Source organism: Lissotriton helveticus, chromosome 1_1 (assembly GCF_964261635.1).
Source record: "Lissotriton helveticus chromosome 1_1, aLisHel1.1, whole genome shotgun sequence".
In the NCBI taxonomy this organism is placed as follows: domain Eukaryota; kingdom Metazoa; phylum Chordata; class Amphibia; order Caudata; family Salamandridae; genus Lissotriton; species Lissotriton helveticus.
This window is the reverse complement of record NC_136057.1, coordinates 1,906,165,275-1,906,189,984: the sequence shown is the minus strand read 5'-3', so window position 1 is coordinate 1,906,189,984 and position 24,710 is coordinate 1,906,165,275. Positions and strand designations below refer to the sequence as shown.

Genomic DNA, 24,710 nt, shown 5'->3' with positions numbered 1-24,710 from the left:
GAACAGTGCTCGGTCAGCACCGCTTAGCAGGCGGTCTCCGTGGGGCGCCGGCCTCCACGCGAGGGCACTTTCTTTTCTCTGTTGGGGTCTGGCAGGGTCAGGGTAGGCTCCTGGCTTCTGCTCCTGCAGCGCTAGCTGGACACCGCGCTCTCTTGCGCAAGTCGCGTTTTGGCGCGAGGGGTCACTTCTGCCTCGGGCGCTGCGACGCCTGGTGCCTTGGCTCCCTCTCGAGTCCTTCCCAACTGCTGGGGGGGGGGGACAGGGTCACCTGCTGCTGGTCTCACGTGACCGGTCACAATTTCGTCTTTCTGGACAGCGTTGCCGGCTCCTCGAGGCACGCTGGGGACAGGGCTCTCTTGCGAAGGTCTGTGGGGTTTAAGCAGATCCCATCCTCGTCGCCAGCTGTAGCATCCTGCTACAATGAACACAGACACTATGGTGTGATCTTACTGGAGCTTTATTCTTGTACAACTCCTCTCGTCCCTGTCCCTACTCTGACTGCCCTTTCCTATTCTGTCCCCTCCTCTTCCCCTCTGCCCACCTAGCTCCGCCCACCCCGACTACTGAACTGCTAACTTCATTACAAGCATGTATCAACACATGGCATCACATAAGTTGGCATATGTTTTGTAAACCTAAATGCTGGCCATTTTGTACATTAGAATTTGTTGTTTTGTTTGTATTTCAGATTTTCCCCTGAAGAAGGGACTCCAAGTCCTGAAATGCATTGGGCACACATTTCGAATGTGGTTCCGCAATAATTGATGAATTGTCACAATTTTGAGTTATGTATATATATGTGTTCATATAATTGTATTTAAACATTGTCTTTTGTCAAAAAGCATTGACATAAAAAACATGTGAATCCTTGGTTACAGTGTATGTGATTCATAAATTTAATTTTGAAACATGAAATATTGTTAAATTGTGTATTTTCTGCTAGTAGTGCACACCTTGTCCAAGTTGTTTTGCTAAGACTTGGCCATCTTTCCATTTTAATGCTTTCTTGCCATGCTGTAGAATATGTGCTGGATGCTTAATTTGAAATTCTATGTCAATTTCCTTAATTTACTTATTGACATGCAAACGCCAAGGAATTTTAATGCGTGCTCGAGGGCAAGGCACTCGTTGATTACATCTCTAGTAAATGTAATGCCTGGTTTACTACGATGTTATGGGAACCACAGCACAGTCATGCCAAATTTACTCCCACATACATTACACCTAATCCCCTGTGAGTAATAAAGGTAGGAGTTGTATTTGATACAGCAAGGAGCATGGCCAAAAATACATTCTCCTGTATTTGCAAAATATCTTGCTTCCTCATCCCCCAGATGATTGCACCATAGATGGCTGAAGGTATACATTTGCTCCTATAAAGACTCAACATCTCTCATATGGGTTGATTGCCAACTTAGTGTACAAACCTAAACAAGGCTTCTATCGATCTAACAAATTGTGACTTTGCTAGTTCTAAGTTGGGAGTCCAAGAACCAGAGCTTGAAAAAAGTACACCCAAAAAAGAGAAATTCGTTACTTCTGATAATTTGTTCTCAAACAAAGAGTGATTTCTTTTTTAGGTTTACCTCTTCCACACACCATGGTGTAGGTTTCAGCCAGATTTAATTTAAGATATTTGAGCTCCTCATAACCGACTAAACCTTCAATTAATTTTTGTAAACCATTTGCGGTTCTCAGTATTAACTCCACACTGACAGCGTAAAGGAGCAACAGGTTACAACGAGGTCCATTTTTGGGTGCATCAGCGGCTAACGGCTGTAGCTCCATATCAATCTCATTCACATAGAGGTAGAAGAGAGTGGGAGCTAACACGCACCGTTGTCTTATCCGTCTTTTAACACTAAATCTCACTGTACACTCTCCCTCCAGCCCGAATCTTATGCGTTAGATCATTGACAAGTACATCTGAGAAAGATAAGTGACAATATCCTTGGGACACCAATATCAATCAAAGTTTTCCAAAGGGTTGAGTGATTGACTAGATCAACTGTGCTGAAGAGATCAGCGAAACCGAGAAGAATAAAACTCTGTTTCGCTAATGTATTAAAATTCCGAGATGGAGATTTATACATTATTCCAAGGTCTCTATATCCTTCCTGAACCCATACTGAACATTTGTCAGTACTTGATTATTTACCATCCAATCATCCACCCAGTCTAAAATAATTCTCCCCAGAATTTGGGCTGAGAAGTCCAGGAGAGATATTGGGCGGTAGCACTTAGGGTTCCTCCTATCTCCCTTTTCATATATGGGCACGATAATGGAATCAGTCCAAGTTTGAGGGGTGATCCCTCTAACTAAAGCATTAGAAACATTTGAAAGGACTGGTCCCCATAAATCAGTAGCTGCCTTGAAGATGTCAACTAGCACTCCATCGGGGCCAGCGACTTTAGAAGGAGCGGATTTTCATATGGCTGCAACCAACTCCTCCACTGTGATCAATTTTAGAGGGATTACAGACAGACCACTTGTATCCCTCTGAGTTGCTGAAGAATAATCCATACAGGGATTAAACATTCCTTTGAAATGTTCGACCCAGGTAAATGGGGCAACCAGAACTTCCATTTTAGGATCTGCACTATCTGACAGAAAACACAAATTTATAATTTTCCTAAAAAGGGCACTATCCCCTTTATGTGCTGCCTGTTCTAAGCCTACTCAAGTACGGTCCCACCACTCAGCCCTATGTTGCCCTAAAGCCTGCTTATTATTAGACCTAAGAAGATTAATTTCTTCTCTGTCCCTAGGGGATATATGAAGAGCTTTTCTTAATTTATGATTTGCCTGTTTACAGAGTTGGTCGAACAACCTAGTGGGTTGTACCTGTTTACTAGAGTTACTCTTTAATATATCTGCTATAGCTGAAGTAATCCTACTGAAAGTTAAAAAGATTCATCAGGTGCGGGTTCAACTTCCGTACAAATAAAAAATGGTCTTCTAAATTATTTTGTACCAATTCTCCTAAAAACACTGGTGCATTTTCTCCCAACCATTTTAAGCTAAACCCATGTTTTATTGGGCTGTAGCAACCGAGGTGGACATCTGAAACAATTTTTGTGGCTGAATTAGTAATACTAGAGTGAGAGTAAGTGGGAAATGGTCGCTATAGTAGGAGGCGTTAATGGCTAGCATGCTAGATAAATTGTCTTTGTTTGCTGACATCAAAATATGGTCAATACAAGAAGTACTACTATTTCCACAGAAAGTCGACAGAGAGGTGCATCCACTTTGAGTCAGGATTTCTAGATTATATTTATACAACAGCATGTTTAAACTATCCCCATATGTAATATGGGGAAAATGATTGCCCTTAGTGTCTTCATGGCCACAAATGTCAGTAAGTGAATATGCACAAGTCTCAATTTTGCAGTCTCCTGCCCAAATGAGCACCATAGTCCAGCAATATCTGTTATAAAACAGGGACCTTACAACCTCACAGCATTTATTACTAAAAACATTGTTATAAAAATGTACCAAGACAATAAGTAATTTCATATTTGTCTTAAATAAGACCAATTGAAAAAAGGGTGAAAGAGTAAAAAAATGTATAACAGTCACCAGAGCTGTAGTTGAAACCAGGACAGTCAAACTGCCCTTAGCTCACCCATGTGCTGGTGGTATTGCAGGGCTAATTATAGCAGTATACACTTTTATAGAATCATTTCCAGTATGCCAGGTTTCTTTTAAACACAAAATATCTGCCGTGCAGATGTAATTGCACCATTCAGTGTTGGCCATCTTACTTTTAACACCCACAATGTTCCAGGATCTAAAAATGAAGGGCTTCTTGGCAATATTTAATGATACATTTACCTTTCCCTTATTTTCATAAACAACACAGGGGACACCACCAATGCAACTCTGATTGTTCCCATTACAATGTCAATCTTGATCATCAAGAATCAGGAGAGAAACAAATATATTGGCAGGTAATACTGTGTTAATTTCTCCACAATTGTTCTGACTAACTCTGGATCTCCGCACCTGGTCTCTCTGCAGGGGGTCTAAAGGCTTATAAAAATAGGCAAGAGGAACAGCCACTGTCCTTTCACCATGACATCCCTGATGCCTCTGACATTGTTGTAGATTAAAAAGAAATGACCGGCCAGGGCAGGGTTGCGGATGGAATTATGGAAGCCGCAATTTGTTTTTAATTCCAAAGTACATTTTTCTTCTGGTTTGAGTGCTGGATCTGCTCTAAAGATATTAACAACAAACACATTGGATTCCCCTGGTGAAATGGCTAATTCTACTACTCCTTGTACTGTTTCCTAACAGCCCTTCATAATTAAGGCTCAATCCCCTTCTTCTACTTCCAAAAGGTTAAAGCAGGATCCCCCTTCACCTGAGAGGTCCAAGTCCCCAATTTCTTAGGGGACAATTTGTTTCGACGTGCGCGGTTTTCCGCATCCTCGGCACGCCTGTGAAGCTCCCCGGTACGAGTACGAAGTTGAGCCACTTGATCTTTAAGTTGAGAGATGTCATCCTCGGCCATGGAGATGCGGGATTCAGCCTCTATCAAGCGTGCGATAGTGTTGCCAAGGTCCTGTCTGAGGAGGGACACATCCATCTTGATTTCTCCAATCTTCCCCTCGACAGACGCTTGAGGAGTACTGATGGTCAGGAGGATAGTACCCAGGTCCGTGCCCTGTGGGGGGGAGGTCCCCCTGCCGCCCCCAGGGCGGCTCCGATTCGGAAGTAGTGAACCAGTCCATCTTGGTCTGTGTGGATGCCGGTGTAGACTTGGGGCCCCTGTCCCTCCCCATGACCAGGGGCAGGTCCTAATGTCGCTGCGGCCGCAGGAGACCGGGGGGGTGAAAGTTCAAAGTGAGAAAGGCGGCCAGGGACCAGCGAATGCACGGGAAGTCCATGAGCAATTCGGTGGGGGCTCGCCAGATGGAAATGCCCAGGTATCCACCCCGGTAACCCGGGCGACCAACTCGCCCGTGAGGCACCGGCTCAACAATCGGCCGGAGGGCGCCCCTTCTGTCAATACAACTGACTGCGTTCAGACCTCAGGGAGCCAGTGAGAAGAGGGCAGTGTATCGTCACTCGCCGCCACAGCCCCGCGGTAGTCACAGATTGGGAGGAGGGAACCCACCAGGGTCACGAACCACTCACACTGGTGCCGGTGACCTGCCACTGAAAAGGGAAAGGGCCCGACCCCTCCTGCGCAACAGGCCTCAAAGCAGTCTCCAGAGCCCCAGGGTCCACACGCAGCTCCAGGGGGGTCACAGAATGGTGCACTACTCCCAACCCGGGGAGGGCCTGTCCGCGGTGTCAGGCTGATGAGCGTTGGCGCAACCAGCCGTCAGGACCAGTTACAATTGCACAGCAGGCTGCGTCTTGCACACCCCGCCCCTCACCCGACCGGGAGCGGCATGAGTCGCCAGTGCCCACCAGAACCAAAGGCCTCCGCCTCTCAGCGAGTCAAAAATGGTAGGCCCGCAGTTCAAGGCCCAAAGGGGGAGGGGGAACCACGCGCACCGCTGGCCGGAGTGACAGCCGAACCCCTCCGCCCCCTGGGGGTCAAGAGCGACCGTAGCTTCAGCAGGGGGGACATCTGTGCACCATCCATGGCCTCAGGATAGTGATCGCCAACCCAGTCAGTCGTCAGGGCAAGCCACACTCACACCGCAGGCCGCGACGCATGCACCCCCGCTCCCCACAGGAGCAGCAAGACTCGCCAGGGCCCACTAGGTCCAGAGGCCGCCACCTCCCATCGAGTCTTAGATACAAGGCCCACAGTTTCAGGCACAGAGGGCCTCTCAGCAAGTCAAAAATGGTAGGCCTGCAGTTCAAGGTCCAGAGGGGGAGGGGGGCGCACGCCTCCCACGCGCACTGCTGCCCAGACTGACAGCCGAACCCCCCCGCACCCCGGGGGGTCGAGGACTCAGCAGGGGGATCTTGCAAACAACTTCAGGCCGCCCGCCAACACACGCGGCAGAGCCGGCAACCGGGAAGAACAGATCGTTCCCCTCACAGGACCAGAATAGAGGGAGGAGGGGGGAGGAGCACGCTTGCCTGCCCCGCTGCCCGAGCTGACAGCCGGCCTCAGCCCCCACTCACCGCAGGGTTCTGGATCTGTTGCCTGCAGCCGGGAGTCAACCCGTGAATTGGACATGTAGGCGCCCGCACTTCTGCGTACGGCAGCCGAGGACCTGGCCGATCATCTGGGGCGCCGGGCTTGCGGCGCGCCAACACTTCAATGCGCTCCACCGGCGAACGGACCCCCAGGGTCCCAGGGTCCCACACAGCTCTCAACACTCCGGCACCAGCACCACCGCGGTCAGGGCAGCTGTAACGGCCCGACCGCCACCGCCTGCAGGCCGCTACAGGCCACAGGTCACCTCCGCCTCCACAGATGCGAAAACGAAACGCCGGTCCCAGGCGGATGATGCCGCAGCGTCCGGGATTCCTCCACTGCAGGGAGGATGCTCAGATGAATGTAGATGTGCGCTGGTTTGGAGGTGGATGACAGAGGGGTCCGGAGCACTTTTAGAGTGCGACCGCCATCTTTACGCCTCAAGCCACGCCCTCTCATTATTCTATTTTTAACCTTTCGATATTTATTGTAATATTTTTTAGCAGGTTTAACATTCTCACAAAGGCTATTCCCCACATAAGTTGTATAATTCCGAGTAATATCTTGGAATATTAAAGGGTCTCTTAATCCTGTTAAACAACAGAAAGTATTATGACATTTAGGTAAATCTAATCCTGACCTAGTTCTTCTTAAATAAACTCGTCTTAGTCAGTCTGAAGCATTGAAATTTAAACGGAACTGGGTTGGGCATGTATTTGTTTCTCCTTCAGTGAATAAAATAAATGGGGTTGTGGTACTGTTTAAAATATCTCTTAATCTTACTGTGGTTTCACAAGAAATAGACGATATGGGTAGATGGATTATTGTTAATCTTCTTATAGATAATGTCCCTCTTACTATAATGAATGTTTACTCTCCTACACACCCTGATCATACTTTTTGGCCTCCCATTGCAAGAAAATGTGCACAGTATCATGATCCATACTTTATTCTGGGTGGTGACTGTAATCTCATTCTGGATCCCTTTTTGGATAGACAATCGTCAGTTCAATTGTTGTAACACAAAATGCACAAGCAATGACACTCTGCTATTTTTAAAAGTGCATTGGTAGATTCATAGACACAGTTTAACCCTACTGTCAGAGATTATAACTTTTATTTAGCCTCCCATGGTACACTTTCACAACAGGGCTACATATTTCTCTCCAGATCTCTACACAATGCCTTAAACAATTCCACATCACTCCAATTGTACTTACTGACCATGCCATGGTTGTTACTGACTTGGATTTGGTGCCCCCTAGATCTCCTTTGCATAGATGGTAATTCAATAACTCTTTACTACAAAAAGTTCAATTTTTTAATTCCTTTAATTCTTTTGCTTTGGAATTCTTTTCATATAACTCCTTCACTGCTAGGCCATTGGCCCCCGCCCCCCCCCCCACCCCACCCCTGTGCTTAGCATTTTTTGGCTATTTAGGGCAGTTCATGCTTAGGCCCCTGTAACATTTTGACTACATAAGGTATACATGTCAAATTTGCACCCTTTTTGTCCAACAGCCTGTTGATTCTAAAAATATCCAGGGTGTCTTGGTTCCCTAGGAGGGGACCCAGAAATTAGCCAAAATACAGCTAATTTAGTTTGTTCTTTTAGATTGGAATAAATTGCTGCAGAAGTTAGTGTCTGGTTTATTCCCTGCAAATGGCATCAGCAAAGGGTTTGTGGTGCTGAAATCACCATCTTCTCAGCTTTCAGAGACAGGCAGAATTTTGTCAGAAAACTAATATTTTCTAGACAGTTTTGTCATTTTCAACCTCCTTCTAGTTAGTGGTCGACATAGTGTGAAACCAATAATGGATGCCATAAAGCTATACATTTCTGAATACTAGACAACATTCTGAATTAAGCAAGGGGTAATTTGTGTAGATCCTTCAAGGTTTTACTATAGACAGTAACAGTTAAAAATAGAAAATCTTTGCTCTGCTCCGGGACTCCCGGGATTTGGAGGTACGGATCGCTGCCATTTCTGATCCGCCATCTTGTGGCGTGGTGGCTTCCCCCGAGTTGGTGTCACTGCATCTCCTTCGGTCGCTGCGCCAGATTCCCCGTATGACTCTACAGTTTTGAGGGTGCGAATAGATCTGGCCCCTGTGCCGTGGTGTTTTCCACATCCTGTACTTTCCTTTCCGTGCTTGGCAGACCTGTTTTTGGACTCGTACTTGTTGGTGGTCGGTGTGTTGGTGCATTCTGGCTGTCGCCGCGCATCGTTGGTTGTTCCTTGGTGGCTGGGACGATGTGGTGCGGCGGCGGCGCCTGCTACGCCTGGAAGGATTGAACTCCTAGTATTGACCTGTCTCCTGACCGCAAGACTGTTTCGCAGTTCTACTATCCACAGAAGTGGCCAGGGGTGACCTCGCTTGGATCTTGGAGGGACGCCCTGCTGGTCACTGGTGATCTAAAGACACGTTTTGTGGGGCTGTTACTGATTACGTTTTGTGCACTCGTTGCTCTCTGTACTTCCTATGGCTTCTGTCTTACGATTTTAGTTGCGGGAGTGGGGGGGACTGCGTGTCTAAACCGCCGGCTCATCTCCTCGCTCTTTTCCTCTCTTGTCTTCTTCTTTCTCTCCTTACTTCCTTCTTTAGGGTGACTCTGGGGCGACAGGCACGCTGTTAGTGGGGTAGGCCATAGCCATTACGGTGATGTAGGGTGGCGGGTGTTGGAGGGGTTTTGTTATTTTAGTTTGTTTTGTTCTATGGTCCCTTTTTTTCCTCTTTCTTCCTAGGGGGTTGGCTATATCTTCTTCTTACATCCTTTTTCTGTCCGACATCTGCACTTGTTTTTTCTTTCCGTCTTGTACGGGTGGGTTTTCCACACGATGTTTTTGTTAATTTGTTCGCCATTATTTGATCTTTACTCCTGGCCTGCTCTCGGCGGGCGTAGGGTGTTTTTGGCCTTATTGCTTACCGTTGAATTTTTCGATCGCTTGGGGGGGTGTACCCCTCCCGTCTCTTTTTGTCTATTGTGTAGTGTAATGCCTCTGTTGATATAGCTGCTGCCTCCTTCTCAGTATCATAAAATGAAACCTCTATTATCCTTGTTTTTCGCTGTGCTACGACCACGTATCATGACTATAGTGTGCTTCCTCCTTTTATTGTACACAATTACATTGCTCCTGTTTAGCTTTTGATTTTGCGGCCGGCCCCAGTGGTTGTAGGCCAGTGCCTGTATTGTTCTGTCTGACTTAATAAAGGTTTTTCAAAAAAAAAAAAAAAATAGAAAATCTTGAAATTGAGTTTAAAAAACAACCATTTGTGCCAACATTTTCACTAAGGGTGGGCATAGTTGGTGGAGTACCACTACACGGAATTCTGCGGAATTGATCAAAACTCTGTGAATTCTGCTCCACAACTACGTCTCACCACAATTATGAAAACAGAATTCTCACAAAGCCTTAGTAAAAAACAAATACCATTATTACATGCAAAAATGCATATAATCATCTCACAAAGGTGAAAATGAAAATACAGCAAGCAGTGAGAGAGGTGATGATTTTGACATCCTCACTAACCTAGGGAGAGAACCAAGCAGATGCCTTGAACACAAAGAACACATCCTGCTGAACGATTGGTGTTGGTCCTATCCTCCTAGGACCACCCAAGCACAGTTATGGGCAAAAAATACAATCCCAACCAAAGGCCCGGCAAAGCATTATGGGACAATATTCTAGGGTTCAGTGAATATTATAGTATCTAATATCAAAACATTCCTCAAGGGGCAGGCTCTCAGTCTCAGCTGAGAGCTAATACTATAATATTCACTAAATTCTAGAATTTCGCCCCATAATGCTTTGCTGGGCCCTTGGTTGGCATTGTATGTTTGCCCATAACTTTGCTAGGAGGATGGGAGCACCACAATCATTGAGCATGAAATGCTCTTTGTATTCAAGGCACCTTCTTTTCTTGGTCGTCCCCCTAGGTTAGGGGGTACCGCAAAATCACCACCTCTCTCATTGACTGATATTTTTCAAAGCTCACTTTTCTGAATTGGTTACATGCTTTGTAGCATGTAACGGTAACATTGTTTTATCATAGGAATGTGGTTGCAGTAGCTTGTTCCAGAGTTTGTGTATGAACTATGAACTCTGTTGTCGCGTATTAATAAAAGTTTCAAACAGAAATCTCACATACCTTTAGCAAAATGAAAATGTATTTTGCATGCTCAAATACATATAGCCATCTCATGAAAATATAGCAAGCAGTGCTTTTAATTAAACAATAAATAATGATGTATTTACATGCTAAAACGCATATAGTCATCTCACAAAAGTGAAAAGGAAAAATAGCAAGCAGTGAGAGACATGATGATTTTGGGGTCCTTCCTAACCTAGGGAGAGGTCCAAGCATATGCCTTTAACACAAAGAGCACATCATGTTGAAATGATTCAGTAGTGGTCCCATCATCCTAAGACCACCCCAAGCACAGGTATGGACAAAAATACAATCCCAACCAAAGGCCCTGCAAAGCATTATGGGGTGATTTCTAGAGTGCAGTGAATATTATAGTATCCAATATCAAAACACTCCTCAAGGGGCAGGCTCTCTGACTCAGCTGAGAGATAATACTGTAATATTTACTAAACTCTAGAATCTTGCTCCATAATGCTTTACTGGGCCTTTGGTTGGCATTGTATTTTTTCCCATAACTTTGATTGGAGTGGTCCTAGGAGGATGGGACCATCACCGAATCATTCAGCATGATATACTCTTTGTGTTCAAAGCATCTGCTTGCGCTTGCCCTCCCCCTAGGTAAGGGGTGATCCCAAAATCATCACCTCTCATAGCCTGATGTTTTCCAAAGTTCACTTTTGTGAATTGGTTATATGTGTTTGTTTAGCATGTAAATGTAAAGTTGGTTTACCAAAGTGTTGTGGGTACGGTAGGTAATTCAATTGTGTAGTGGAGTGGGAATTCTTGCATGAATTCCGCTTTTTCAATGAAATGTGTAATAACCCAATACCCGCAACTTCCGCTAGCAGAGCGGAGTTCATTGCCCAGGGTTAGTTTTCACCTGTAACTTCTTCTAAGTATGACAGTTTTTTTAAAGCAATATACGGTTACATCCACTGGACCGTTCAGTTTGTGGGGATATATAGGACTTGTAGGTTCACCAAGAACCTAAGGAACCCAGAGCCAATAACTGAGCTGCTTCATGCAATGGTTTTTCATTGTGTACCGGGGACATATGTCATGCCTCGGGACTCCCCTACACTGTCCCTTTAAGAAGTGTGCTATTTAAAGCACCGGGAAACAAGGAGCGACGCTTCACGTTCTTGCGTCAAGCTCCCCCCGTTTCCGCATCCGTCCTAGTTTCCTGTGCCTGTCTTCCGTTGTAGCCTGGAGTTCCTGTTGCTTGCACTCTGCTGTTTTCCAGGCGTCTCTTTGGTGCATGTTTGCACAAGTGCTGCCTGTTCACGACTTTCGCCGTGAACTACATCCCGCTTTACTTGGAGTCCCGCCCGGCGGCCGGGCTTTGCTCCGCCATCCGGCTGGGCTCAAACACTCTGCGGGAGTCTTCCCCTCACCTTCCCTTGAGTCCCGCCCGGCGGCCGGGCTTCGCTCCGCCATCCGGCTGGGCTCAGCCTTGAGTTTTTCTGTTAAAGGTGTTTCTACTGACAACCGGGCTTCTCTCCGTTGTCTGGTAGGACGCCACCTTTTCTCCTCTCCCTGCAATACTTTACCTGGCAGCCGAGCTTGGTCTCCGCTGCCTGGTGTTTGTTTTTACCCACATTCCTTCGTTTTTTCCCCTTAGGTAGATCAGTTAGGTTTTCCTACTTCTCGTCCCCTTCCATTCCCGCCCTCCGTATTTCCCCTTTCTGGATTCATTTATCCTGGTGTTCTCCGCCCTGCATTTGGAGGGATCCTTGCGTGGACCATTGTGGGTACTGCCTTCAGCTTCTCTACCGAGAATCACGGTAACAGCGCTTTTTGCGCTACTTTATATTTTTATTGAGTTTTGCATATTCACGAGTAATAGATGTTATGTTAATTTTCATAGCGGGTCAAACCATCATAAGAAGAGTTGAGCTAAAGATTCTTTATAGACCACTCGCTAGTGAAGGATTCTTCAGGACTTCTACAAGACAACTGAAGTGAGAATTGTACCAATCACACAGTACTATCACTACCATATATTGTACATGCTCACTAACCCCTTATGTCATTCTTGCCACAGCTCCTGATGAAGTTCCTCATATAGGCGCTACATGTACATTCTACTACAAGATAGACACCAGGGGTATGTGCTGTTGTTATTTGTAGGTTTCTTAGTGTGTTCTTTCAGTGTACAAATAGTTTGTTACTTACTTGCCTTTATTTGCAGCCCACCAGTTTTCCAGTTCATCAATTGACGTACCACACATAAAATCCAGAAGATCACCATCGAACATCACTATTTCCCTTCCCACCTTTCCTTGTTTTGTTTCCCTGTTTTCCCCTGGCGTGTCTCTCGTACTCTAGAGCTTGATAGAGTCGGAAGGCCGTAGGGGAAGGCTGTGGGCTATTCTTCGGATTCCTGACGCTCCTGTGGAACCAACCTGCAATCCTTACACATATTGCAATTCCTTTGGTAAAATATAAAGAGTGTAAAATAAGTACCAAGGAAACCAATATATTTATAAAATTGAAACAAAAAATTGAGTTTAGAAGCAGCTTTTTTTGCACTTCTTCAAAATTTTGTGTACACATACAAGCATGTGAATTAGAGGTCATTTTGCAAAATGACTTCTTTTTTTTTTTTTTTACAAATTCTCTTACAACTGGAAGGCAGAAATGCAAAGAAAGAAAATTTGTAAAAACACTTGTACTACTCTTCTGTGTTCCCCTAAGTTTCCCAATAACAAAGCTACTTCACTTGTGTGGGTAGACCTAATGTCCGCAATAGGAAACGGTCCAAAACTCAAAGTGGACACATCAAATTCTTGCAGTAAATAACAACCCTTTTTTTGCTATGTTCCAAGCTGTGGATTTTGAACCCTAGCTCAGCCGGAACCTAGGGAAACCTAGCACACCTATACATTTAAAAAAACTAGATATCCCAGGGAATCCAGGCTGGGGTGACTTGTGTGGCTCTCACCAGGTTCTGTTACCCAGAATCCCTTGCAAATCTCAAAATTGCAACAACAAAAAACACATTTTGTTTACATTTCTGTGGTGGAAAGTTCCGGAATCTGCAAGGATCCACAAAATTTCACCAACCCAGCATTCCCCAAAGTCTCCTGATACAAATGGCACCTCACTCGTGTTGGTAGGCCTAGGAAACTGGCCAAAACGCAACGTTGGCACACCAAATATATACAGTGAAAACTGACCCTTTTTTTTCAAAGTGCCTAGCTTTGGAGTTTGAACCCTAGCTCTGCAGGCACCTAGGGAAACCTAGCAAACCTATACATTTTTTGAAAAGTAGACACCCAGGGAATTTCAGGATGTGGGGACTTGTGTGGCTCTCATAAAGTTCTGTTACCCAGAACCCCTTGCAAACCTCAAACTGTGTAAAAAACAAATACATTTCCTCACATTTCTGTGATGGAAAGTTCTGGAATCTGCATGGATCCACAACATATTAACCACCCTGCAGTCCCCAAAGTCTCCTAACAAAAATGGTAGCTCACATGTGTGGGTTGGCGCGACACGAAACGGGCCAAAATGTAAGTGCCTAGCAAAAACTAGACACCCAGGGAAATCCGGATGGGGCGACTTGTGTGGCTTTCACCAGGTTCTGTTACCCAGAATCCCTTGCAAACCTCAAACTTTATTTTTTTTAAAAAACATTTTCCTCACATTTCTGTGATGGAAAGTTCTGGAATCTTAGACAATCCACAAACCTCCACCCACCCCGCATTCTCCAAAGTCTCCCAAATAAAAATGGTACCTCGCTTGTGTGGGTAGGCCTAGTGCCCATGATAGGAAACAGCCCCTAACACCACATGGACACATCACATTTTTCCAGTGAAAGCTGACCTTTTTTTTTGCAAATTTTCAAGCTGTGGATTTTGAACACTAGCTCAGCTGTCACCTAAGTAAAACTAGCAAACCTATACATTTTTTACAACTAGACACCAAAATGGTACCTCACCTGTGTGGACACACCGCATTTTTTTACAGTGAAACAGACCCTGTTGGTGTGGGGGTGGGCCAAGTGCCCACGGCAGGGAAGGGCCCAAAACGCATTGTGGAGACATAAACATTTCCTATCACTAAACAACCTGGTTTTGCAAGGGGGGGGGGGTCACCTGGGTTTTTGGCCCGAGCTCGGTGGCCATCCAGGGAAAGCTATCAAACCCACACATTTCTGAAAATGACACACTTGGGGAGTCCAGGGAGATATGGCTTGCATGCACCCCTCAACGTCTTCCTACCAAGAATCCCCTACAAACCTCAAATTTAGCTGAAAAAAATCACATTACTGTAGTAAGTGTAGTTATTTAGGTACAAATTATGACATTTGTTAAACAGTCCTCTAGAAAGTTCCCACGCAATTTTCTCTGAAACTCCTAAAGTGGACTTACAACCAGGAGGATCAATAGTGGAATCCCTACCAGTGTACACCTGGAAATTATAGACATATTCTCTCCTACTCTAAGACAACATATACATCTTAAGTCCATAACGTGGCCTCTTGAAAGGCATGTACTGTCTGAAAACCAAACAGCCCTTGAACAGGACCAAAGACTCAACAACAGCTATTTCTTTCCACGGAGTATAGATCTCTGAAAATCGATCTACAAAGTGATGAAGAACAGGCTGTATCTTATAACGATGGTCACAGTCAGGGTGATGTCGTGGCACGCCAAAGCATTATCTACAAAATTCAGCATTCGAAGCAAAAGTAAATACAGATTACGACTCATAATTGCCGGAAATATGGCCATTGCCATCAATGGACTGGTAGACCAATATGAAGCCAGGGACGGCTTCCTTATCAAGCCCACCAAAAAAGTAAAACCCAAAAATTCTTCATCTCATCCAAATTTGTAGGAGCCCACCGGGTAGGTCTAGAGCGGGCCTAAGTCAGGCACTGTTATCCCTCAAATACTGTTCAGCATACAAATTAGTTTGCTCAACAATCTCAGTCAAAAATACATCATCCATAAACAACTGAAAAAATGGTATAGGCAAAAAAAAATCACAATTCACTCTACACCCTATATCACCACTAAAGGAAGGCAACACCAGCTGTACCATATTTGGATCAATCCAGAGTCTAGCACTTCCAATGGGAGGCCTTGCTGCACCATCAACAAATCAGTGTACTCCTCTAAAACAGGCACTTCATCAGCACTGAAAATAGCTTTATCTGTACTGAGAGTAGCTTCATCATCACATGATTCCTCGTGGACAGAAAACACACAGCCAGAATCTAGCACTCCCTCCTCTCCCTCAGACTTACTGTCAGTCTCATAATCATTGTCAGAGGAAGATTCAAAAGCCATACCAACCACCTTCTGAGCATTAATTCTGAATATAGCCATAATCCTTACTAATAAAGGTAGATTGTCAAACAAGTCAACAACAACAAACACTTTGTAAAATAAGTAATAAACAAAATGTGGCTTTATCTCAAAGACCTAAATATACCACTCACTTGCCAGAAGCAGCTAGACTCACCACCACCTACTATGCACATACACAGCAAGGACCAACAATATCCCACTAAAGAATAAAAAGAAAAGAAAACGATAAAGATAAAGATAACGCAAAACACATCGCAAAGTATTTCGTGCTCAAAACACTAACTAAATATGCTGCTTTTATGACACCAATTTCAAAATATCATTCATGCATGACAATAATACTCATTTGGAGCATACACAACAAAAATGTTTTCGATACAAAAAAAATGCAACTACAAAAAACTGCAGAACAACCACTGCTGAAACCTCAAATAAGAATCAAAAGCGTTGCATTAGAATAAAAATGAGAAGTAAAACATTACAATCACATATGCAAATAATAATGCACCAGTCCACACACAATCCACCGGCCAAGCTGGGGGGGGGGGGGCGGTGGGTGGACATCGTGCAACAAAGATCGAAATAACCAAAAAGGCGGAGGTATAGCAATCATTCCTAACTACAATATATCTGTGACAGAAATCGACACCTTTAACTATAACACCTGTGAATGCCTTTCCGCCAAGATCAACACAAGCGACAAGTCATTCCAGTGCCATCTCCTATATCATCCCCCAGGAAACACCACCACATTCACTGAACATCTGTCCGACCTGATTGCTCATTGCTCACACTGAGACACCAACAACCTAATTCTGGTAGACCTGAACCTACACTGGAACGAAAACAACAACACGGTAATCCAGAACCTAAATGAGCTGCTACACAGCAAACACTTTACCCAGCACTGTTCACAAGCTATCCACAACAAAGGAGCGATTCTTGATGCCATTATCTCCCCACGGGACACTATCACAATTAGGGCTCCCGGTTTTATGGTATTTATTTTTTTCACATTTCCGTCTGTATTTATCCATATCTATTTTTTTATCATTTTATCTGTATTTATCCACATTTATTTTTGTGGCAAGCAAAAGAAGACGCTGCAGCTAGTATATTTTCACATTTATTTAAATATACAATGCCCACTTTTTTCCTTTTTTTTGTAGAGTGACTTTGCACCAAAGGTACTGAAGTGCTTAACATGAGCAAACAGTTTGATTACACAAGGTCGTTTTCATTTTTACAGACACTGGGAAATTAAGGGATTTGGCAAGAATCATGGGATGGTGAGCCAAACCCGAGACTTGAGCCTATAATTCACCCCAGTGCTATGGGTAGTGAAGGTGACATCACAAGCCTTTTGCCATCGTAGGGTTACATCCACTCTTGGCCCCACAGAAGTCAATCAATTCCCGCTGTGCGGTTAAGAAAAAAAAGCTGAGTGGAAATTAAGGAACATAAACAGGGCTCTTGGATTGCTGATTTCCTTGCATCCGAGTGCTCGAGCGCGCATTACCAGGTGATCCTTGTATCGTTGGAACTCCTACCGGCTTGTGCAGAGCACTGCACCTCGCTTTGCCAGTATGTCAATCAGCCTGAAATTCAGGCTTCCCTTTGCCACCCTGTAATTAACCTCGGTGTTGTGCTTGGCTCTGGGCTGTAGCTGTGAACCAGGCGCTTCAGACATGCAGATGTTCACGCGCACTTTTTAAAGATGCGTGGCTGCCTTCCTCGGGGTTCAGATCCACAGTGCCCCGAGGTCAAGTGGCGGACACCACCAGATATATTTGTCTTTACTAAAACAGCTTTGTGGTGAAGAATGGCTTGGAAAAGGTGCCACGAGCACTAAAGAAAACTAACCCCCTCCTCATACCGACCCCCAATACGCTGGTTTCGAATTCATTTTAGGATGCCCACTGCTTCTGCTGCCGCTGACAGCTAGGACCCTGCCAGTGAAAATATTCAAAGATTTTGCTCCCCAGACTTTGTGGGGGTAAATGAAGACATAACCTCGCTGTTGTGCCAGGCCCTCCTTAAGGGAGCTCTCTTGATGGGCCTTTCATTTTTCTTGTACATCAACAAAGAAATTGAACTACACCGACTCCTCCACACTACTAATTCGAACAGAAGCTCCTTGCCCATCCCTTTGCGCTTTAAACTATGCCTCCGGACATGCTGTTACTGACAGGATGTCTGGGGGGGCAATTAACCCTGTGGCATTGTCAATAGTGTGTGATGTATTGATAAAGGCCGATAAGCGCTCTCGCTCATTCACAGATCAGTCTCCCTTGGCAGCAGAGTGCTTAGTTCAGACTCGAGAGGGCGGGTGATTTAGAGGGGAGAATAATCTGCAGGACATCGCAGTAGCAGCTTCAGATTTCTTTCCTTGGCCCCTGTGCACCGGAGACACTGATTTTCCAGAGAAGCACATAGACGCCATAAAGCCGGTTGGTAAGTATTTTTCCGTTTCTATTTATAAATACAGACAAAGGAATAAAAGTATTCCGTCTCTATTTATATGTAAAAATCCGTTTAAACGGAAAACCGGGAGCCCTAATCACAATAGATCAGATCCTACCCATTGACTGGTCTGACCACCACCTTATCCTATGCCACATCACTCAACCAATCACACATCCACCACCCCACCAAGACCCCCCCAAATGGACGAGAAATCTTAGACAGATCCCCATGGCCAACTTTGAAAAAAGGGTATGCTCACTCCTGCCTAGCTCCACAGATGATCTCACTGCAAACAAACTAACCACTCAGTATAACTCTACTATGACTTCCATCTTAGATCAATTAACCCCCCGTCCAGATTCTGGTTCAACTCAGACATCAATGCTGAAAGAAGACAACTAAGAGCCGCAGAACGACTATGGAGGAACAACCCCTCTACAAGCCTCCACGAGCAACTCAAAGCAACCCGAAGGAAATGCAAAAAACACATTAACAATGAAAAACCCACCTTCTTCTGCACCGCCCTGGACAACGTGAATATTAGACCCAAAGAACTATTCAACATCATCAGAAAACATACATCCAAGCACTCCACTACCCCAGGCGAGGCCTTTATAGATCTATGCAACAACTTCGCCAACTTCTTTAAAGACAAAATCACCAAGATTGAGCTCTCACTAGACATTAACCCCAACCCCTCATGCACAAACCCACCCCCATAAACCAAAGCCAACACACACAAGCACCCCATGAAAACCTAGAAATCCTTCAACCCCATACCCAAAACCGAGATTCTCAAACTGATCGCCACCTCCAAACCCGCATCTCACGCACTTGATTCTTTACCCACCCAATTGACGAAAAACTGAAACTCTCCATAGCTCTATTCTGGTGCAAGATCATAAACTGCTCCTTGAGAACCGGCGTAATACCTGACTGCCTCTAAGTTGGCCAAGTCACAACACTCCAGAAAAAATCCAGCCTTGACACCAACGATTTGAACAACTTCAGACCCGTTTCCAATCTCCCCCTCCTTGCCAAAAACCTTGAAAAGTGCGTTCTTTTATAACTAACTCAGCACATGGACAGCATCAACCTTCTAGATCCCCACCAATCAGGATTTAGAAAAGGCTGTAGTACCGAGACCGCGATCCTTAACATCATGAAAGACAATCACAAATCTCTAGATATTGACAAATGCTGCCTACGCATCCTCCTGGACATATCGGCAGCTTTTGAAACGGTGGAGCACAATCTACTCATCAAGGCTCTCCAAGACAGGGTAGGTGCAGACGAGGTGGTTATACAATGGTTCTCCTCCTTCTTACAAAACCGCTCCCAAAGGATAAAAATTAAAACCTTCAAGTCCAACTCACACCCCGTCAACAGAGGTGTCCCCAAGGATCAGTGCTCTCCCCTCAACTTTGCAACATTTATATGGAACCCCTCACCTCCCTACTCAAAAAAGCCAACATCACATTCCACCTCTATGCAGACGATACCCAGAGCTATCTGGAAACCTCCTCCTATGAAGATAACAAACTCAAAGAAGTCCAACATTGGCTATCCATAAACAACCTCAAACTCAACCAAGACAAAACCGAAATCCTCCTCATCTCCAACAAAGAAGAACACCCCCATATCATGGAATGGCTCAAAGCAATCGATGCTCTCAACAGTACTCTCACTCCGGCCAACTCCATAAAATCATTAGGAATCACCCTAGACCTAAAACTTGACATGGACAGACACATCAAGAACACAGCGAAGAGTGCCTTCCTCAATCTGAAGCTTCTCAACAAAATAAAACCCTTCATCCCACCCAAAGACCTCAAACAAACCACCCAATCCCTGGTGATATCTAGTCTCAACTATAGAAATGCTATCCTCACCGATACAGGGAAATCTCAACTAGCCCCCCTCAAACAACTCTAAATGCAGCAGCAAGTATGGTCACCAGAGTCAGGAAATTTGAGCACATTGCACCTGCACTCAAAGAACTAACATGACTCCCAGTAGAGATGCGTGCCAGCTTCAGAACTGCCTGCCTCACGCACAAAGCCCTCCACACAGGGAAACCTGAATACCTGGCTTCCAAACTCAAAAAGGCCGGCCAGACAAGGAACCTCAGGAGCTCCAACTCCCTACTGCTCATCCCTATGAAAACAAGCGAACAAAAAATCCTTAGCTGGGAACGCACCTGAAATCTGGAACTCCATCCCAGCAGACATTAGGACTATCCAGTCCTTTGTAAAATTAAAAAAAAACTCCTAAAAGACCTCTTCCTCAACCATGCCTTCCCGAACAGTTATCCTTCGCTGAAGGGCACACGCCGACATCATGCAGCACCATGACACTTTGTCACCAAAATTTACCTCCTCCAAGCACCCCTACACCCCTCCCGCTTCTACCCTCCCTGAAAATTGTCCTGCCCAAGACATCGTGCACTCTGCGAGGCTCTCAGGCCTGCCATGCCTCAATTGTTGCACCACAGGCCGGGACTTCCAAACCAACAGGTAAACCTGTGCTTTGTTTTGAATTTGTGCATTGTAACTGCTGTAAAGCGCTCCGATACCCATGGGTCTGGCCAGCGCTATATAGAACTCCTTAAATAAAAGAATAAGTCCGATCTGCCCCGAAGGGGGTGTCAGAAACAGCCAAAAATTCACCCCTTGCACAAAGGGCCACTCCCCAACACCAACATTTAAAAAACCCTGGTGTGTAGTGACTTACGCCCCCCTTGGGGACAGAATGGCCTAAAAACATATGGGTATTTGGCTCCAAAGAAGGCAGAAACGGTCATAATAATCACCCTATAAAGGGGAGCAACCCTTGCCCAAGGGGCCGCTTCCCAAAAACAGTTTTTTTTTAAAACTGGGGTCTTGTGGCTTCTGACCCCCTTGGGGACAAATGGGCCTGAAAACATATGGCTGATCTGCCCCCTAAGCGGGCAGAAACGGCCATAATAATCACCCAATAAAGGGGAGCGACCATTGCCCAAAGGGCTGCTCCCCAACAGCACAAAAACAATCCCTGTTGTCTAATGGCTTCTGCCTCCCTTGGGGGCAGAGACGCCTAAAAACATAAGGCTGATCTGCCCCCGCGGGGGCAGAAACGGCCAAAATATTCGCCCCCATAAAGGGGAGTGACCCTTTCCCAAGGGGCTGCTCCCCAACATAGAAAAAAAACAGAATTCCCTGGTGACATAATGGGGCAGACAAAACGGCCAAAACAATGAGGCAATTCCTTTTTTTTAAAACCCCGATCTGTCCTACAGGGGGGTAGAAACAGCCAAAAACATTGTTACCCAAAGGGGAGTTACCCTTGCCAAAGGGGCCGCTCCCCGCAAACAGAAGAATTCCTTTAAAAAAAAAGATCCCTGGTGTCTAGTGGACATTCCTGCTGCACGATCGTGCCCCATGAATGATCGTGCAGTAGGAATGCTCAGAAGAGGCATCAGAGGAAAGGAAAATCGTTTCATTTCCCCAATGCCCCCTTTGTTTAAATCCCCCCCCCCCACCCAAGGACAAACTCACCTCCTCTCTTCTGGATGTGCTGGAAGCAAATGGCTTCTAGAATGTCTGGTTTCATGTAATTACGTATGCACCCCGGGTGCGCTGACATCATTAGATGACATGGAGCCGGGTGGTGCAGCGGAAGGGCTCAGCAGGAAGGTCATCCCACAGGGGGAGCACCAGCGCTTCCCCAATGGGTAGGTGCTAGGACGGCTTGGAGCTGTCCAGCGCACACACACACTGTGACGTCGGACAGCTCCCAGCTGTCCAAAGCACAGAAAAGGTTAATGATAATTTGGATATTTCTCCTTCTTTATTATGGGACATGTTTAAAACATCTGCATGGAGTTCTATTTTTAAATTATATCACCAAGTAAAAGAAAAGTCGAGCAAAAGAGCACAGTGCATTGATTTCATCAATCAAATCTCTTAAAATACAATAGTTCTCTTTTAAATTGTCTTGTGATCTTAATAATTTATTGCAGACCAAATTGAAGCTCAATCCTATTTCCACTGATTGAGCTAATTCTATACTATTAGGATAAATTCACATTTTTATCGTGGGGAAAATAAAGTAGGTAAATGGTTAGCAAATTATTTGAAGGTTAGGAAAGAAAGACATATTGACTTAATATCATCTTTGCTGTGGGAGTCTATACGTAAACGTAAAAACCAGAATACTGCAACACTGCAGTAGGATACGGTGTGAAGTACCAGGCGCCCCACTAGTGGAGCACTGTAAGAGACTGTGCAACACTCCAGACACGCTGAAATGGATTGTTCTAGAGAAAGTTACACTTGGCCCTAGAGGTGGGGACATTACCATGATCCTAAACATTCGAGAATCCAAATGGATGACACTCTTTGATTCAATTAACAATGGTCTTAACGAATTGGAAAGCAGCCACGCACAATTGGCGACACTATCCAAATGAACACATTTGCCCTATGTAATAGATAAGTCTTCACCCATCTGCTATCTTGTAGGAATTATGTGACCAATACTAAACCTGTTGCCCACATTCTTTCTCCTTTTCATGATTGTCATATAAAGAATGGGTATTACATCTAAATGGGCATGCAACCATAATGTAAACAAGATTGGTTGGTTGTGTTTTTTTGTGATTTTGTATTGCCATCCAGCCACTATTGAGGAAACTGTGACACTTTCATCCTCATGTATGAGAGATGCGTGTCTCCTAGTTGCAAAGCTATTTAATCAAAATTTGGTCGATTGATAGATGCATTTTGATACTGGTTTATTTGCATTTTGGACGCTACACCCTCATGTCCGGAGAGGTGCGCGCCCTTTTCCTTTTATGAATTACATTGCAATAGCTGTACATCAATGCGATTTTTATGCTTTACCGTTACTATCAGGGTTGAATTAGTCAATGTTAACATTGTGCCAACTTATGTTTAGTATTTTTGAGCACTGTTCCACTACTTTCCTTGTTCTTGGAATGCCTTTTGAAGTCTTTCCACCATTATCACACGCATCCCACGTTAGTCGACGTGCACGCGTGCAGCATCGGCTTTCATAACTGACGCGGTCGAGTTCCGACACGTTTGCTGACTCGTGTGGCCTACACCGGACCCCTTGATTTACTGAAGGCGGCTCTTCTTTACAATCAGGTATGCGTTTGGACAGTTATGCCCATGAGTGTATCCTTACGCTCTAGCCACAATCTTTTGAGAGTTATTTTACTGCTCCATATTCCCCTTTTTTAGAGACATCTCCAACCGTGGCTGCGGCAACCTTTGATGTCCTTTTCCCATTTCCTGAATTTAGACCGGCTACGCTACCCAAAGTGAGTGACTATTAGTGCGGACCCCTTCCGTAACTTCTCATTCATTCACTGTATCTCTACCGTTGATATCCTCACAATGTTGCTTCCTCCATGTTTTTAATGTTTCTTATGCAGCTACGACTGATGAAAGCGGCAGCATTTATTTTGAATTATATATCGTTTATCTGCCATTGAAACTACTATTCATGAGTGCACCCTTATATTGAATTATTTTTTAACAAGATTAACTCTCCTGTGTATATGACATAAATGAGCGCAATCTTGAATATGTTCACAGATCGTTACTCCCCGTCAACTGGAGCCGGATGGCCCACTCCCAGTGATGATTCCTCTTTACGGTAAATGTCCACAGACACTTCACTCTTTAATTCACTTCCCACTCGCCCATTCCTTTACTCACGGCTTTTCATTATTTTAGGATGACTGAAGCCCCCCCCCCCCCATCACCGTCCTGATGAAGACCCCGCTCTAAGGCTCCATCGTTACCTAGCATCAGTTTTGGGGTTGAAACGTCGACTTTCTTCCTTTTTCCCCCTACCAGCTGATGCCATCTCAAACAGAGAATATATGTTGATGTACAATAAGCATGGTTTTGTCTGAAATTGATGTGGCCATTTATTTTGCTCTGATTGTTGGCTCTTTGTTATCACCAACAGGGAATAACCATCGTGAAGCTAAAGGTTAGTCCCTTATTGTTCACGCAGGACATCTTTCCACTTCTTGTTTCTTCACATGCACTTCTATACTCTTTCACAACTTGGGGCACAAATGTCACTATATATAAATATGTTGAAGATATGTTTTATTTCTCGCTACACATTGTGATTAAATAACAGTGTGTCCTACTCAATACAACCTCTATGTCTACTTTTACTTATATGATTAACTAAATTGTTTGCCTTGTCATACAGACTGTGTACTGGGACCCCTCTTTTATATGTACCGCATTGCACCCAGGTCCCAGTGACTTTAATGGGTATACCGGTCCACTGTACTTGATGAAGTAGTCATCAAGAGTGGCCCACATTTGTCTGTGAGGAGGACGCCATGGAGTATTTTGAAGTGAAATGTTATCAGCCCCTCTTAGGCAGGTAACCCAGTTCAAAGTTCAACCAGCATTTGAAAGAGGAGTTGCGGGTGTCATTCCAATTGTTAAGAACAGTTTTAACAGTGGCAGTGAGAAGTAAGTCTAGTAGGCCCTATCATTATCTGAGAGAGAGCCGGCTCTTAGAAATCCGAAGACTAGGGTGGAAAGCTCTCTAGTGGGAGAGAAAACATTCCACAAGTTTTGTTTCTTTTTCCTCCGGATTTACTGAGTTCTTAAAAACTGGTACTAAA

The 24,710-nt window shown here is 44.8% G+C and overlaps 1 protein-coding gene and 1 long non-coding RNA gene across 5 annotated transcripts in view; one reads left to right on the top strand and one right to left on the bottom strand.

Annotated features, from left to right (window-relative positions):
- Nucleotides 1-24,710, bottom strand: part of LOC144754735 (flavin-containing monooxygenase 1-like) — a 633,385-nt gene that overhangs the window by 535,157 nt on the left and 73,518 nt on the right. The gene's annotated exons all lie outside the window — the stretch shown is intronic.
- LOC144754755 (uncharacterized) overlaps nucleotides 23,113-24,710 on the top strand; it is a 194,677-nt gene continuing 193,079 nt past the window's right edge. For both annotated transcript variants that reach the window (XR_013594764.1, XR_013594765.1), the window contains exons 1-2: nucleotides 23,113-23,196; nucleotides 23,293-23,372. This is a non-coding gene — a long non-coding RNA (uncharacterized LOC144754755). The remainder of the gene's footprint in view (nucleotides 23,197-23,292; nucleotides 23,373-24,710) is intronic.